This window comes from Nannobrachium achirus (genome assembly GCF_963921795.1).
Source record: "Nannobrachium achirus genome assembly, chromosome: 14".
Taxonomy (NCBI): domain Eukaryota; kingdom Metazoa; phylum Chordata; class Actinopteri; order Myctophiformes; family Myctophidae; genus Nannobrachium; species Nannobrachium achirus.
The window spans coordinates 24,882,777-24,901,862 of record NC_137821.1 but is presented as its reverse complement, the minus strand read 5'-3'; the positions used below and the strand labels follow the sequence as shown (position 1 = coordinate 24,901,862).

At 46.2% G+C, this 19,086-nt stretch overlaps 1 protein-coding gene across 6 annotated transcripts in view; it reads right to left on the bottom strand.

Annotated features, from left to right (window-relative positions):
- Positions 1-19,086, bottom strand: part of kdm6ba (lysine (K)-specific demethylase 6B, a) — a 242,263-nt gene that overhangs the window by 41,312 nt on the left and 181,865 nt on the right. The window contains exon 1 of one of the 6 annotated variants that reach the window (XM_080742376.1): positions 16,488-16,757. The exons of the other annotated variants lie outside the window; for them this stretch is intronic. The gene's annotated coding sequence lies outside the window, so the exon portion shown is untranslated. Of the gene's footprint in view, positions 1-16,487; positions 16,758-19,086 lie in introns of those variants that run through there. 6 annotated transcript variants of the gene reach the window in all.

Below are 19,086 nucleotides of genomic sequence, written 5' to 3'. Positions count from 1 at the left end.
AGATCTGCTATTTTCACTAGTTTGGGTACCAGGGAAACGTCCAATTTCTCTTTTGGGTCTTGCATTACAGGCCACGGACCCCGTTACTCTGAGAGCGTGCAAAATGAAACCACCAAATGGCGGGTCCATTTGGTTCCATTCGCACGCTCTCTCAGTTAACTTAACAGTTAACACTCATTTAGCTGGGGGACCCCCTGGAACCCTCTCAAGGACCCCTGGGTGTCCCCCACTTTGAGAATCAATACTCTAGCAAAGGGGTTCCCCAAAACAATTCAGCTCAAGACCCAAAAAAGAAACATTTGGTGTCTTTTGACACCACGTGAGAATAGCCGCCTATCTACTAGCCCCCCCTCCCCAGTCCCCACACAATGTTATTTTAAATAGGCCTAATAATAATGGAATTATACATATTTAAAAAGTTCAATTACTTCTTACGTCTCACAATTTTCAAATGCTTCCGTTCCGCCCAATACATAGAATACAGTACATCAGAATCACTGAAAATGCACAGAAAATAAACCATAAAATCCTGATATCACCCTCACTTTCACTTTCTCTTCTGCAGTCACGTAGTCCTACTACTGTAAATAAAAATTTGCCTAAGCATATCTAACTTGCTGCTTAGCGGAAATGGGAATTCTATTTTGAGATATCTTAAAAATAGATACTGCTGAATGGAAATAGCAAACAGATGACAAGCTTCCTGGTTCATCAAAAAACACATTCAAAAGGGATATGTTCCCATCGTGCGGGAAACAGTGCTCTAAGGTAGTCAGTCCAGAATGGGGAAACTGTGTAACACTCTGCAACCAGATAGCGCGAAGCGTGACCGCAGATAGCGTTGCAACCAGGATGCTACATGCTAGCTCAGGTTGCTATTCTGGCAGATAACAAAGTGATGAAATGTGGTTATGTGAGCTATGAGCTTACGGCGCCGAGGTCTGTGTGTGTGTGTGTGTGTGTGTGTGTGTGTGTGTGTGTGTGCGTGCGTGCGTGTGTATTCAGAGCTATTCGGGCAGTACATCGGCTTTTGGGGGGAACCCCCGGTGAGTCAGTGTGGTGGAACAGGGCTTACCTCAAACCACCCGCCACCCCCTCCCCCTCCCCCCCTCCCCCAACCCCGTTTAGACCCCGCCCCCGGGACTGCAGCAGTTACGGTCAGGTGACCGGGGGCGTGTTTTTTTATCTGTTGTGATGTCACTGGGGAATTTCTTTCTTGGGACTTTGTGACACACCACTTGTGCGGGTGAAATTTGAAAATGTGGGCGCGTGCATTTTGTGTGTTTGTAAGTGTTATCAACAACACAAACAGGATGCAATGATGACATAGCTGCCTCTACGGTGGGGAAGTTTTTTATGGTTGAAGAAAGGAATCGCCAAAAACTCCGCTCCACTCCGCGCGGCGGTTATAGGAGAGAAATGCAGAAAGATTTAGACAACAGATTTGGTTCAGTCACCTTCCGATAGACTTCTGATTAACCGTTATAAACATTCTGAGCAACACATTTGAAAACCAAAGCCAAAATTTAAAAAATGCCATTCATAAAATTGCCAGCCTAAAATGTTGACGCCCTCACTATACAGTACAACAACAGAGTGCGAAGGATGAGAATGAAGCTGTCACGATATGACATTTTACCTTAACGATTTAATTGTGTTTTTGTCGTTGACAATTGCATTTTTGTTTGGCTTTTGGGGTTTGAAGTTGCACATGGCAGATATACACATAACCTAAATATAGAAAAGAAATTACTGACATATTTGACAACTTTATACTTTAAAAAGAACATTGCTAGTGGAAATAGCCGATCTACAAGCTCACAACGCGTCGCAATGCGACGCGCTGTGAGCTTGTAGATCTGCTATTTCCACTATTTTTGTAAACGTTTGACATGCAAACGATTATGACAAAACAATTGCGATTATGTCAAACAATTGCGATTATGTCAAACAATTGCGATTATGTCAAATAATTGCGATTAGACGATTATGTAACAATTGTGACAGGCCTAGATGTGAAGGTGGCATCTCCCAGAACAGTTTGGTGACATCAACGTCCCCGACTTTCCAAAGTGCCACCTGCGCACACCAAGTCTCAACCGCCTCCAGTCCACACACACACACACACACACACACACACACACACACACACACACACACACACACACACACACACACACACACACACACACACACACACACACACACACACACACACACACACACACACACACACACACACACACACACACACACACACACACACACACACACACACACACACACACACACACACACACACACAGCTGAACCCTAATATTATACACACACCATGATCACATCGCTGACAACACCACCACAGCACTCGTTTTGGCAACTCCCGTTTTACAAAAAAAAAGGAAAAAAACAGGTGACACACTTCTCTACGCCAGCGTGTCTGAAATCCCCTGCGACGGCAGCAGCCAGCAGCGACCCCCCGCCCCCACCTCCAAACAAACCCCCCCCACCCACCCATCAAAGAACCTCGCCTAACAACGCCCTGGTTTCCTTGGCAACAGAAATGAAGGCGTGGGGGTCTAGGGTCACCATGTCAACCCGCTGCCAGTCACAAGCGACGCGCTCAAAACCAAAAAGGACCGTCGATGTTGACTCGCCATTGCCCCCGGTAAGGAATGCACGCACACAAACACACAAAACACGGAAAAGCAGGCTCAGGAAGAGGGACCGACTGACTCAACCCGAGCGAGTGTTGAGCTAGCAGCTTTTGACACGGCGGAGCTCGCTTAGTCACATATAGATAAAAATAAAAAAAGGAGGCGAGAGAGAGAGAGAGAGAGAGCGAGGGGGAGGGGTTTGGAAAACTACGTTTGTGTCTCGTGTGCGGTGGGTGGCTGAGCCGGTTCCCCAATATAACCCTTTGCCAACCACTGGCTTTGGTCTGGACCACAGCCGGCCCAGTAAAAATAGACTACACAGAGCAGGGACGTGCAGAGAATGTTAGAGAGGCAAGGGCTGACATTTCTAAAAGGGCCCTTTGGTGAAAATATAGAAAATAGCAGACCTCCAAGCTCACAACGCGTCGCAGCGCGACGCGTTGTGAGCTTGGAGGTCGGCTATTTTCAATGCTTGACTTCTACACAGTGAGGGCAATTCTTTCAACATGAGATGCTGGAGGTCGGCTATTTTCGGTACTTGATACCACACTAAACTTAAGCATGAAAAAGGCGATACTGGAGATGTGGCGTGACGGCATGGATTTCTACACAGAGAGGGCAATTCTTTCAGCATAGGATGCTGCATTCAAGTTCAGGAGAGTTTGGACAAGGCAGTTTTCTTGAATGCTGCCTTCAGGTATGGCATGGAAAGAGGGGCGTTTGCATTTCTTTCACCATAGTGAAAACGGTATTCATGGTCTGGAGAAGGGCACTTTTTAGAGACGGATACAAGGGCAGGGGCTCAAGCCCCCTTTGATGTCTATGTGAGCATGTGCCTGACACACAGAGAGAGAGAGAGAGAGAGAGAGAGAGAGAGAGAGAGAGAGAGAGAGAGAGAGAGAGAGAGGCTGGGCAGGGACCGGGACGTGAAACGCTAAGAGAAGCTGAGGGCGGAGGAAGGTCTTTTTTTTGTCACGATGAGGCAGTTTTTGTCTGAGCGAAGAGCGAGGCGAGGAGAAACGTTATAAGCCTGGGTTTGCGAAAGTAGGGTTGCCCTATCTGGCTATTTTCGTGGCGTGACACTCGACGCGCGCAACCCCAGAGTCCCAAATCAGATCCTCAGATCAAGAGAGAAGGAGATAAGAGGTTGGCAAGGGGGGGCAACCGGTAGATAAGATGCTGTGGCGCTGAGGACTCCACCAGATAAGGAGAGAGGAGAGGTTCCGGTAGCCCTGTGTGTGTGTGTGTGTGTGTGTGTGTGTGTGTGTGTGTGTGTGTGTGTGTGTGTGTGTGTGTGTGTGTGTGTGTGTGTGTGTGTGTGTGTGTGTGTGTGTGTGCGCGCGCGCGCGCGCGCGCGCGCCTGCGTGTGCGCGCGCAGGGATGTCGCACCAAATTCTGGGCCCTGGTTACAAGCTTACAGCACGGCACCGAGTGCCAGGCTGCGAGCTCGTAGATCTGCTGTTTTTGAGCGGTGGTCACACCGTCTCCTATACGTGGCCGTGTGTGTGGGTATGTATGCGTCCGTCCGTCCGTCCGTCCGTCCGTGTCTGTATGTAGCCTGCAGTACCTTTTCTGACCACACATGTTAAGGGAGGGGCGCTGTTGTTCAGACTCACATGTTTCTATGTCAGTGGTGCTCAAACTTTTTCATGTGAAGGACCCGCAAAATGACATGTATTTGGCCACGGACCCCCATCTCAAAATATTTAGTTCCAGGGACCCCCAGAAGCAAGATTTGTCAGAAATTTGCCCCTCTTTTTTTCCCTCTCCCAGATGGCCCCAATACTCCTTCGTAAGTTACAAATGTTCGCTTAAAAAAATACATATATTCATAGATCTGCACACATTTTCACGACTTTTCAAAAATAGCAGATCTACAAGCTCGCAGCGCGGCACTCGGTGCCGCGCTGTGAGCTTGTATATCTGCTATTTTTCAATAGCTAAAGTATAAAATAATGAAGGCCCCTCCACCGTGGGCCCTAGTAAATCAGTCCCACTTTCCCCCCCCCCTTGTGACGCCCCTGTGTGCGCGCATGCGTGCACGCTTGGCACAGGACAGCGGAAGGCAGGGCTCCGTATGGACTCCAAATCTCCTCGGCTCTCCCTTCCTCTCTCCCTCCACCACCACCAGCAGCACTCCATTTGGCCCATTATGTAACCGGGCCCGGATAAGGATTGTGTGTGTGTGTTCTTGGAGGAGGAGGAGGAAACGCCACACATCTCGTGCGCGCACAACACAGCATGCAAACACAAACAGCATCCACCCCACCCCGCCCCGCTACTGTTGTTGCTAGGCTACCTGTTGATTGTGTTCGTGTTGTGCGTTTGTTTGTATCCGTGAATGTCGGGTGCTTTCCGTTCCAAGGGTACAGTGAGGAAGGATGGATCGTCACGGTCACGTCCGCACACACAAAGGAATCTCTGGAACGCACAAATCCAGATGTGCACGCATGCACAGACACACACACAGGTATCCCATTAGTACCACTGTACTACTACAATTATGATTCATCGCACAACAATGTTGCTCTGTTGTTTAAAGGCTGGGACGCACAAACATAGGTATAAAAGAAGCTTATCAGTAGCCCAGCCGGCCATATCTACGCCAGTGGTTCTCAAAGTGGGACAAAATCTAGTCGAAGGGGGGTCTACAGCCAAATACATATAAATTATTAAGTTGTCCTTGACATGAAAATGTCTGAGAACCACTGATCTGGGATCTTCCACAGACACAGGAGACCCAGGCTTGCGTGCCGCCGCCAATGCGCCAAAAATAGCAGATCTACAAGCTTATAGATTTGCTATTCTCAGTGAGCGACTACTAAACCAAGGCTTCACCTCCTGACCCCTTCTCGCTTCGTCCCGTTCAACCCCCCCCCCCCCAAAGCATCCCACACTGGGACCAGATGCGACCTCCCCTGACGCAGTTCCTGCGTCTGTGTGACGACAGCGTTCGCGGATCCTCCTCAAAGGCGACGTTCTCTCCGCTCTCTCTCACATCTGCCTCGCATTCACACAGCCCGACTAGGGGGGCCGGAGAGGGGGGGGGGCAACCCAACACACACACACACACACACACACTCACTGAGGGGAGAAAGTTTGCCTTTGCTTTGATTGAACAATTCAACGCGCAATGACCGCCGCTGCGGTGGCTTTGTACCTCCACATCCTGGGGGGGAAGGGGGTGGGGGAGGGGGGTTGGGGGTTGGGGGGTGAATGTAGGACACTTCAACAAAAGACTAAACCTGTAATTGAGACACTCGCCTTTTTGGCGTGACAAAAGGGCCCGCCGCACATCAAAACGTCCGCAAATTGAACGAGTATCGAGCACTTTGATATGTGTGTGTGTGTGTGTGTGGGCTTCGTCTTGTTCTACTTTGCCTCTCATGTCTATAATAGACCCAGATATTGATTTCAACCGTATTTCTTGCCGCCAGCCGAATGCCTGTTACCAAAAAAAAAAAGAGTGTCTGCGGCTGCGGCTCGCCACCTTGGCGTAACCGCCGCAGTTTCCACTGTCAAAACGACTTTGGATATGAATGCTTTTTTTCAAATGCTCTGCATAGAAACAGGTGTTCGGGATGTCACTGCTTCTGTGGATACGGCAGCCTTGGGGCGGTTAAAGGGGGCCTGACGTTTTCCCCTTCCATCTCTTCGCGCCCCCGCCATGACACCTGGGTAGGGATGGGACGATATGACAATTTCATATCACGATTATTGTGACAAAAGAAATTGCGATTTACGAAATTATCGCGAGAATCAAAATCCATTATCCTGGAGCGGCAAAGACATTTGATAGAGTGAAAAAAAAGACTGTATCAAGTACGTATATTATAAGTACCTTTTACCAATTATAGAGGGTTCAAGTGGTACCGGATATGCAGCTCGGCAAATAAAAGGTGAATGACGGAGGACGATATCACGATAAATTAAATCTCCACGATACGATTATCGTGAGTGTTTTTTATCATGATAAACGATAACATCGCTTATCGTTAGGGTTGGACACGGTAACCGCCGTACCGCCGTACCGCGGTAAACCGAGGTCTACCGCGGTGTCAGTGTGCTTACCGCGGTAAAAAAAGACAAAAAAAAGTCTATTTTTTATTGGAAAACAAGCGAGTTTTAAAACAGGGGAGAAGCGAGGACCGCATGCGCTCCATGCCGCTCTGCTCTGGGCCGTGTACCACAGTTTGGAAGCCACATACGTCACTCTCACTCTCAGAGACACAGACAGTCACTGCTGCTGCCTGCGTAGAGGAGTACAGAGCAGCGTAAACTTTCTTTGTAATCCACACGACACAAGGATGTTAATACATACCTTGTGTTGTGGCATATCTTTTTTTATTCATACGGATTACTGGCGGAGCGCGGGCCGCGTGGACTAAAACCGAAAATGAAACTATTTTACTTTTTCCATCGCGTTGCACGTTGTGCCTGTTCGGCGGCGCGTCGGAGATTTTATAACCTTTTCTGTCAAGTCTTGTAACTAAAACCTGTATATAGCAGCACTCAATCACTGGGATTTGAGAGTTGCGACGTGACGTGAGTTTACAGAATCACTGTACACGATCTGACTACCCGTCCTATTCTGGTTTGTTCACACAGCTGTTTGTGTCTGAAAAGCCTACTAGCTAGCCTACGTTACTATGGTAACCCGACAGTGCAGATCTAAAAGCTCAGAACGCGTCGCGGATGCAATGTGTTGTGAGCTTGTAGATCTGCTCCTTTCAAAGCCATACCCGCTGTGCTGTACGGAGAAGTATAACTCGGGCGGTCAGGCTGTGTCGCCTCTCCACTGTGGAGAGGCGACTTTAGGGAAGATGATTGCAATATTTTGGCTTATCGCCGAACCTTAATTAATAGATACGGGGGTGCGGTAATTACCGCAGTACCGTCGGTAAATGGGAAGACGGTAATCGCGGTAACAAAATGTCGATACCGCCCCAGGCCTACTTATCGTCCCATCCCTACACCTGGGCCATGCCACTAGAACAACACACACACATACGACGAGTGTGGCACAAAGAGAAAGAAAGGTTCAGTGCACAGAGAGAGGAAGCTGTCATCAGAGCCACAGGAAGTGGGCCTCCCTGAGGGGTGTGTGCGTCTGGGGCCTGGGGCCGAGGTTTCCTGCATCGAGCAGATATTGAATGGGTGCACGTATGATCGAGACCGCTTGTGAGAGCCAACGTCGAGCATGAGATTGAGCAAGCCTTGTCTTGCTCTATATTTCAACGTTTTTTTTGTGCTTTTGGTAAATCAATACTGCGCTTTGTAATACGAGTGTTGTGCAAAAAAAAGTAGCAAAAATAGCAGATCTACAAGCTGACAACACTTTGTCACCTTGTAGAGCTGCTATCTTTGAACATGTGAGCTTGTAGATTGGCTACTTTTTCTATGTTTGAAACCAAGGAAAAGTATTAACAAGAGCTTGTGACTAAATAAACTACATTGGATCCATAGGAACACGGGTCAACAGTTTGTTTGTTTTCCGACAGTTTTCTTTTTCAGGTTGATACCCGCTGCCAGCGATTTTAATCGATTTACCTTATTTTGAAGAGCCCCGGAAGCCCCATGTCCATGTTGTGTAATTTCACAAATCCGTTAGTCGGCCGGGGTGTTTACCTTTTACACGAAAATCTAAGTCCGCTGGCCGTCCCAGTGGCGCAGTGAAAAAAGCTGTTCTCTGCAATCGAAGCGTTTTGAAGAAAGATTCAGAGATAAAGCCGTTTCTTTGCAGCAGCAATGAATAGGAGCCTATGGAGATGTACACGCTTCCTGGTGACGTCATCACCCAAAGCATCAAGGGAAATTAAGTTCCTGCATATATCGCTGTGTACAATAGACCGTGCTGTGATATAAAACAATGATAGGACCAGTATCCGAACATACTCCTCAATGGCACAGAACCGCCACTATTAGAAAATCAGAACATACTCCTCAATGGCATAGAATGTGTTAAAACCAGAAGGGCAGTTTCACCTCTAACCACTGAAAACACACCTCAGACATGCGTGTGTGTGAGTGGCACATGTCTGCCCCAAGCCACTCAAAAACAAGGCCAGCGGGCGAGCCAAGACAAAGCAGACAACCTGAAACAAACAAGCCTCTGTAAGAGGCACTAAAGTGCCTCTTACATTCTGGTAAAGAAAGAGTCAATGACCGATCAGATGATTCAATGATGACTGTGTGTGTGTGTTGTGCAAGAAATTAAGTTCTCACATTCCCCCCAAAAGCTATTTCAGAGAATAGACAGATTTGAGAGGATGTGATATATTCTCGATTTCCTGACAGTCTGAGAGACACGTGTCTGTGTGACTCAACGTGCGAAGAGGAAACCCGTCTATAAATATCTACAAACGTAAAAAGAATACGCGATTAGGAGGCGGTTTCTCCGGCCCAGCCATGATCACAGTCACTCTCCATTTCAACTCTACCGCTCCTCTCAAAACCCCCCCCAATTGCTTTCCTCTCCCCCACTTCTTGTTAATGGTTTATCGTTACCTTGAATGCTCAGTTGCTCACAAATTATAAATTATATCTGAGACGTGTCCGATACACACCTACAGTATCTCTACAGAGTCCCTCAATTCTCAGAATCTAGTCTCACACAAAAGCAAACTCACACACACACACACACTGGAAGATACACCGTTCCCTTAGCAACAGTTACTAGGGAAGCGGCTGCATCTCCGCAGATGTCTATCAGGAAGGATGAGACCTGGATAGATGGAGAGAGAGAGAGCGAGAGCGAGAGCGAAAGAGCAATATAATAGTCTTTATGAGAGCTTTGTGATGATAAACATGTTTACACAGACAGGTTGACCTCAAATCAATCTGAGTCAGAGCTTGATGTCTGACATTCCTGTGTGTGTGTGTGTGTGTGTGTGTGTGTGTGTGTGTGTGTGTGTGTGTGTGTGTGTGTGTGTGTGTGTGTGTGTGTACAGTGTTCCCGGTCCTTTGACTTGCTGAGTTAATCTTACAAGGAATTAGGAAAATGGTGAACCTAGAGCCTCTATTTTGGGGTTTATTTTTATGTTTTCTCTCTTTTTTAAGAGCTAAAGGCAGCAATAACACAGAGTCTGGGTCCAGTGTTGGTCTCCTATAGACGAGGGGCTGGAGTAATGAAGTGGTGATAAACCCAGCTAGCGTGACGCATGTCCGCCTGTGTTGTGACGGGCCTCTTGCTCATTTGGACCGGAGCTGTTTACCGGCTCCCCACATACCAACCATGTTCTGGGCTTAGTTACTACGGCTTTCTATGTCTCTCTCTCGCTCTCTCTCTGTTTCTCTCCCACTCGTTGGCTGACTTATCTGTAGCTGTGCCAGCGTGGTCGGGAGGCAAAAAGTAGTCACGGGAGAGGTGGTCGGAAGTAACTAACTACATGTAATTGTACTTTAGAGTACAATATGTATGAGTATTTACATTTCCAGATTCACTAAACTTCTACTCCACTACGTTGAGGTAAAACTTTACTTTTTACTCCACTTGTAGATTTGTCATCACAAAACATACATCAATCAATAAAGCCCTATAGTTTGTCTATTCAAAAATAGCATATCTACAAGCTCACAGCACGTCGCAGAGTTTGAAACATTTTAGTACTTTTGCTTTTGTATAAGTGTGTTGAGTGTTCTTGTACTCAAGTAAAATTCTGAATACAGGACATTTTACTCAGTAATAAACAAGAGTATTTCTAAAGGTGTGCTATTTCTACTTTTTCCACCTCTGCGTGGTGAGGAAAAAACAAGATGGGAAGTAACAAGTCTTTCCAAAGGTGTGTCTGTATGTGTGTGTGTGTGTGTGTGTGTGTCTTTGTGTGTCTTTGTGTGTGTCTTTGTGAGTCACACACAGGGGGCGCGTGTGCGTGCGCAGTGCGTACGCCTCCCTGTTCGCCGTCGCATCATCGGTGGCGCCGGGCCAGAGATAACAGATAGGAACTGAAGTCAGAGAGAAAAACTTTCCCTTTCCCTTCCCTTTCTCTTACTCCCCCCCTCTCTCTCTCTCTCTCTGTACTGAAAACACACACGGTTACGTAACACAAACAACCCCTAGCCTACAAACACAAGCTCTATCTGGATCGCAGTTGGCCGTGAACTCTGTCAGACATCCCACTTCTCCTTTTCTCTCCCATGCCACGCTGTGGGTTCTGACCATGCTGTCGTGTCCAGTTCTCTGTGTGCGTCTACAATTATTGGTTGATTTTCTAGTCACACCATGGGGGCCAGGTGTGACCCCCCTGGTGTGTAGGGCTGTCACGATTATGACATTTTACATGGCAATTAATTGTAATTGTAATTAACGATTTAATTGTGCATTTGTCGTTGACAATTACATTTCTGTTTGGCTTTTAGGCTTTGAAGTTGCACCTGGCAATTATGACACATAACTTAAATATACAAAGAATTTACTGACATATTTGACAACTTTACACTTAAAGAACATTGATAGTGGAAACAGCCGATCTACAAGCTCACCAGGCGTTGTGAGCTTGTAGATCTGCCATTTCCACTACTTTTTTAAAGAGTTAGAAACTACAGTATATTAACATTTCTCATCATGGAAACGATTTGCAAAATAATTGCGATTACCTCAAATAATTACGATTAGACGATTATGTAATAATTGTGACAGCCCTACTGGAGTGAATATTCTCATGGCAGACCCCTGGACAAGTGTTTGTCGCAAATTTGGCAATGTATTGTATCTGTCGCATCTCAACCTGGTAGGTGTTCTAACTGCAGATAATGAGTTTGGTGATGAATTAATGCTTAACCACTTTATCCAGTAGTGCAACTCCAGTCACTCAGAGAGTAGTAACTTAACTGGTCCAGAGAGAATTGCCCCCGGCCAAGAAAAGATGAAAGAGTTTGCTTTGCTACATTTAGGATCAACCTTTTACCTACTTAAAACTCTATATACTTTGTTGTAGGACCTGACTTGGAGAATGCACACAGAGACAGAGAAGGCGAGACAACTCCAGCACCACCTCAGGCGGCTGAGGATATCTCTCAGAGAAGGTCCTGCTACCTTAAATCTTGTACGTCATAAAACAGACGATCCACAAGATTCTTCATCTGCCATTTTTGCAGAATGTTTTTGTATGTTTTTGTATATTATGACATGCCCAGAGTAGTGATGAACTAGGGGTCACGTGAAAGTTATTTGGACACGTGTGGGTCCTGTAGAGATAGGTCTGTGTCCTGCTCTGTGCCCCGTCCCGGGACCCACAAGTCGGGACCAGATTCTACACTTGAGCCAGTGGTCTCACACCCAACGGTGGAATTCCACACCGGCTTGCCTGAGCACTCCCCCTCCTCATCTCTGGTGCCTGCCACTGACCTCCATTCTGAACGCACGCACGCACGCACACGCGCACACACACACACACACACACACACACACACACACACACACAGTGCCAAAGAATCACCCGGCACCTTGACAAACCAAATACAGATTGAACACACAGTTGGAAATGGAGGTGCAACAGTGAACTGAATCGATCGCATAAAACAATCGATAATTGATCATTAAGCAAAATACCGGGTAATCCATTACTAATTGAAGGGAAACTTTTTGTGAGCTTGTAGATCTGCTATTTTCACAATTTTTGAATGACACTGTGATGAAGTATAAAATAAGGTTCAGTGGTAATCGATTCGTTGGGAGGACAGTGTGAACATGCCTTTAACAAAACCACTTACCAAAACGTCATAACCCCTATTAAGCAGAAGGGAACAAAACACAATTTTTCTGATAAGTGTTTTTGTCCTCCATTTCCTGGTACAAACCCTGAACCAGCATGTTTTCAGAAACATCACAGCCCTGGTTCTTGGAGGGGGAGGTGTCACACACAGCGGAGCACGTGTTTACAACCCTTTTACCGGAAGGACAACAAACAGTGTGGTGTCATAGAAACCAGGGTATCACCATTAGTATCCAGCACTTCCCCTCACGTGTGTGTGTGTGTGTGTGTGTGTGTGTGTGTGTGTGTGTGTGTGTGTGTGTGTGTGTGTGTGTGTTGTTTTCTTTGACAAACTGCCTGATGTAGGAAAAGTCAGAAACGTGATGATGAGTTTCACAAGGAGGTAGCGATACACAACACAGGTTTGGTTTCAACACTGTCAAAGCTTATGTGACTAAGCAGTTTAAACCAGCCTACTGACCCATTTCTTATGCCAGCGCCACTCGCACACACACACACGCCGCTATGTCCCTTCACACCCTTCCCCTAAATAAATACACACACAACTCACCTATGAGATGCCCCCTACCGACACAAGACAACAAACTGTCAAAATGGGGAACATTATAGGTCTACGTCGCCATGGCGAGTGTGAAATATAAAACTATCAAAATGAAGAAATCTACGTACAGTTAAAACGGAATACTGTCACACACACACACACACACACACACACACACACACACACACACACACACACACACACACACACACACACACACACACACACACACACACACACACACACACACACACACACACACACACACACACACACACACACACACACACACACACACACACACACACACACACACACACACACACAAAAGCTACTGTGTCTTGGGCAAGAACCTTACTCAGTGTGAGCCACTGTGAGTCAAACACTAAAGTATCCGAGTTGCCAAATTCCCCCACCACCCCCACACATGAATTTTCGTCATCACCACACATACAGTAGTAGTAGTAGTGGCTAGTGGGTGGTGGTGTGACTGTTCATTCATACACACACCACACACACTCCGGTCACGGGATGTAGAGGGGGGGGGGGGGGGGGGAGGCGTGTGACGACAACAGACCAGTGACTCTTCCGAGACAAGCCCTGGTCACCCTGATGAACGACGACACCGAAAGCCAGACAGAGACAATGTAGCCAAAGTCCCCACGTTTTACTATTACAGTGGAGGCTCTTTTCCAAATAATTACATCCATAGAATACAGAGAGAGATAGGAGTGTAGTGCCTCAAGAAACTAGAATCCCAACAACAACCTAACAACCTAGCGTCTATTCTAAATGATATATAATACTGTCGTAATAACAATAAATCTGTACGTTCAAGCTAATAGGATACAAGGTAAACAACGAACCCAGGATCTGTTTAAGTAACATGGCTGAGTCAGAGTGAGGCATTGTTGTCAAGGAAAACAAGCCCAAGTAGAAGAAACATGAGAACAAGTGACCCAAGATATGTCTGCATGCCATAGCTTGGCCAGTCGCTATAGCATCAAGGAAGACAGAGGGTAGCAGCCAGTGTTGCCAGATTGTGCGAGAGAAATAAGCAAACACGTCTATGAAAACAAGCCCAAAAGAAGCAACCATTAGGCCACATGTATGAGTTGAGCACTCTGACCCTGTATACATTGGCTATTTGAAAATAGACAATCTTGCAAGCTCACAACGTGTCGCAGTGCAATAGCTTGTAATGTAGCTAGATCTGCTGTTTTCAAGGAAGAACCTTGGCAAAAAAAGTGAAAATGTAGGAATATTTTCAAATCCACAAAATCGTGTATGGGGGTCCCAAGGTTGGGTCAGTCTACCAATACTTTATTTTGGGTCCTCGGCATGAAAATGTTAGAGAACCACTGGTTTGAACAACATTAGGAAACAAGCGCCAAATAAGAAAGTACACTTTAGCCCCCAAAAAACGCAACCAGCAACTACCAAAAACTTACAAGCAACTTCACATAAAAACAAGCCAAAAGTCGCTTATAATAAGCGGACATGGCAACAGTGGGTACAGGGAGAGTCAAGTGCTGGGGGGCAGTCAATCAATCAGAGAGAAATGTAGCAAGTCTCAGCATTTTACAACCGCTGACATCAAAGACAACAACAAACACCCCACTATAGTATCCATGTCAATCGCTCTGATTGGGGACAGCCAACACCTTGTCCCATCCCCCACCTCAAAAAGAGGGGGATGGGACAAGAGGGGGGGCCCGACCACAAATGCCAGCAAGCACACTCCACACTTTTACAACTCGCTCCTTTTCAGTAACTAGTAAGTAACTAAGTACATTTACTTAAGTACACTTTTGAGGTATTTGTACTTTACTTGAGTATTTCCAATACTTTTACTTCTACTCCACTACATCTCGGATCCAAAGATTGTACTTTTACTCCACTACACTTATTTCAAAACGTTAGTTACTAGTTACTCTGCAGATATATTATAAAACATACACAAACCACGTTAGCCCCATTTGTATGCCTAGGCTATTTTCAAACATTTAGTACTTTTACTTTTGGTACTTTTAGTACATTTTTATGACAATACTTTCGTACTTTTACTGAAGTACATATTAAATTCTGGACTTGTAACAGAGTACATCTACCGACCGTGCAGTATTGATACTTTATTTTAAAGTACAAAATGCAAGCACTTTGTCCACCATGCTCCTTTTTAATACAGTGACCATTGACCAATAAAGGGAACCCGAAGCCACCACCACAGCAGCGTCACAGTGATACGCAGGGGAATACTTTATTCACAGGAATCGCATCATCGCGACGTCTGGTGAAAAGAAGGAGGGGAAAAAAAGTGCCACCAACCAAAACCACCGCAGATAGGCTCGTCTGGGTGTTTCTGATCGCTAGAATTTCCCTGCTTCATTCCAGTCACTGTGACAGAGACTAGCATGACCAAAACACCACCCCTCCCCCATGCAAATGACTTCCTTTCAATCCCGACCCCCTCTTTGTGTGTGTGTGTGTGTGTGTGTGTGTGTGTGTGTGTGTGTGTGTGTGTGTGTGTGTGTGTGTGTGTGTGTGTGTGTGTGTGTGTGTGGAGTGTTGACTAGGGGCTATCCATTCATATACTTAGACAGGCCGCCCACCCCCCACACAAGAAGTGACCAACCCCTTCTCCCACACACACACACAAAGGCGTGAGATCTCCTTACATAGGCAACCCCCTCCTCTACACACACACATGATCCCACGGACACGGTGCGCGCCACACTGAGCCAGCAAGAAATACCACTGGTGCTGCAGACAAGCCAACAAGACATGCCTTACATAGTAGCAGAATACACTGTCAAATATCCAGTCTATTGCGTTAACAAACTACTAAGTCCATCTCGGTATAACACGTTGTACACTGTAATGTGTATACCGTCTTATTGGAGTCACAGTCGGCAAGAGAAAATGATCTATATTATAATAAGCTATATAGATCCAGTCACCCCACGTGCTGGTGTAGTCATTCTCGAGATTATTATGGTGACAATGACAAAAAGCACCCTTGAAATTAATTCCCCTCCACTCAACTTGGATCAATCAATCGGAGACGTTCAAGGGTCGCACAGCAAAGGCTGTGTGGTGTGTATGTATCGGGGATCGAACCCCCGGCGCCCCATATCCTTCGTTCAGACTTTTTAAAATCGACCGGTTATTATCCTAGTCATTGTCGCGATGACTCACTCAACGTTGTCAATTGAGCCATCGATAAATTTAATCCAACAACAGTGAACTCTTTATCCATACACACACACACGAGAGAGAGAGACGCGATCGCGACGTGAATACAATGCACACAGATCAGCAGACTCAGCGCGAGGTGGGTGACGCTCTCTCGGTCGCCAAAGCAACGCGAATAAGTTCACAAAATGTATGTTGTTCAAACAAAGTAACGAGAGAACTTTTTAATCGACCACAACAAGACGGCACTCACTGTCGCTCGCCGATCGAAGTCCGACAACAAGCGACATTAAAGACCCTCCCCGATCACAGCCTATATCTATTCTACAAGCTCGATCGGCTCGAATCGAGGTCGGGTCTTTAGTCGTAGCACGAAGACTGAACTCAACTCACCGTGTAAAAAAAGGCTCCTAAAATCCCACAAAGAAAGCAGCAGCCGAGGAGCCGGTGAAAAATAATAGCAGCCACTGAGCCAGGCAGGCAGGGCTTTTAATCCGTCTCACTACTATAGCTCCTTTCCCGAACAGAAGAAACACACACCGCTCGTATTAAAACACACGAGAAATCCTTTCCTCCTTGACGACCCTGAGAATATAATCCGTTCAGATCCACTGTGTTTTGTTGTTTATTCCGTTTGTTTCTTCTTCTTGCTTCTGCTCCTCTCTTTGTTTTGTTTTACAATCCTCTCTCGTCGATCTCTCTCTCTCTCTCTTCACACACACAGGCAGAAGCCAAGCAGGCAGGGATCGTATTGCGCTGAGTGCACTTTTTAAAGGGACAGAGTCAGTCACCACTCACCCCACACACACAGATGGAGCCTACACACACACGCGCGCAACGCCCCTCCCCTGACGTCACAACACGCTCCCGGAATTCCCTGACAACGCAAACTGGCACCAAGTTCTCTCTCTCTCTCTCTCTCTCTCTCTCTCTCTCTCTCTCTCTCTCTCTCTCTCTCTCTCTCTCTCTCTCTCTCTCTCTCTCTCTCTCTCTCTCTCTCTCTCTCTCTCTCAGAATGTACTTGAGTAAAAGTATGAAAGTATTGGCATCAAATAAAAGTACAAAATGTTTGAAAATAGCAGATCTACAAGCTCACAACGCTGTGAACAGCCTAGGTATGAAATAGGGCTAAAGTGGTTCATGTATGTTTTATAATATTATGATTTATGTCTACAAAGTAACTAGTAACTAAAGTTTTCAAATAATTGTAGTGGAGTAAAAGAACAATATTTGGATCCGAGATGTAGTGGAGTAGGCCTGTAAGTAAAAGTATTGGAAATACTTTAAAAGAAGTGTACACTACTTAAGTAAATGTACTTAGTTACTTTACTCCACTGCTCTCTCTCTCTCTCTCTCTCTCTCTCTCTGTATTCTTTAGACTCCCCCAGCAGATCTAATTATTGTATCAGAGTGTGACTGTGTGTGTGGAGGCAGACAGACTCGTGTCCTGAGTGGTACACTGTGGTGCCCACTGAACGGCACGCGCTCACTTCCGTTCCAGAGTCTGACTGCTCTAGCTAAGAGAGAGAGGAAGTATGCCCTTCTTGATGCCACACACGACACACCACCATCATCACAGGAAGCTACTGTACGACCACACACAGCACACTGAATATACTGTATGTGTATAACATCTATCTAGATACATTATCTATCTATATTCATTCATTCTAAACGCACACCCACAATTGTGTGCCCTGAGTTGGGTGGCGCGCACGTGTGTGTGTGTGTGTGTGCGCGCGCGCACGCGTGCGTGTAGTGCGAGAAAGTTTTGGATTTGTAACTGAACATCTGAAGTGAACATGTAAGACCAGACCCTGTACTGTATTTTAGCATGCAGTAAAGTTCTCACACGTCTTCATGTCACGGATCCCCAAATTGATATTTATTCGGTCAAAATCTGCTTTATTTACAAGTTACTTTGCAGATTTTTTTTTTTTTTTACCATTTACTATTTTACTATTTACAAAACATACATTAACCACTCCAGCCCTATATACTGTACATTTCGGCCATTTGAAAATAGCTGATCCACAGACTCACAATGTGTCGCGAATCACGATCATTGTGAGATTTTTATACGTTTCGTACATTTGAAAACCTTTGGTACTTTAAGTACATTTTGATACCAATAGGCCTACTTGAGTACTTTTACTGAAGTCAATTTTGAATTCCGGACTATTACATGTAACAGAGTATTTCTAGCCTGGGTGCCAGACTGTTCGGTCCGTTCCGCGTTTTGTTTTGTCTCTCCGCATCACAGTCTGGAAATGATTCACTTGACTCGTATTTCTGAACGTCCGTTGTGACGTAGCGAGGTCGTTGCTGATTGGGTGTTGTTCCAACGAATCAGAGTAGGGTTAGGTTAGCTACGTCATCAGCCAGCCAATACACACTGGTGTATTTGTCCCGTCCCGCACCACAGACTAGTGATGGGCAATCCCGTTCATTTCAGTGAACGGATCATTTCGTTCACGGTAATGATCCGTTCAAAAGATTAGTTCAAATGATTCATAGTGCTATCGATCGTCCCGTGAAAAACACAATCGCGGGAGCGTTTTTATTATGTCGCGAGTACAGCCCGCCGTCGCGTCCTGTCTGCCGGCCGGGGCTATTGAGGGGAGGGGCGGGGGTCTGAACGAAAGTGTGAACAACCCATTTCAGGGATTTGAGCGAATCGTTCACGAGTCATGCTAATGATTCGATTCTTATGAACGAATCACTCATGAACGACACATCACTACCACAGACCAATCGGAAGCCGCGGTGGCTTTCCAGACTGTGATGCGGAGAGACAAAACAAATCGCTGAACGGAGCGAACAGGCTGGTACCCAGGCTAGAGTATTTCTAGCCTGGGTACCAGGCTATTTCTGTCTCTACAGGGGGCCAGAAAGCGTGGCACTCCGCTGCTCCAACGCTCCCACTGGGCACACCGCCCTCCCTGCACACACACTGTCATAACAACACCAAATCACCAGTGTG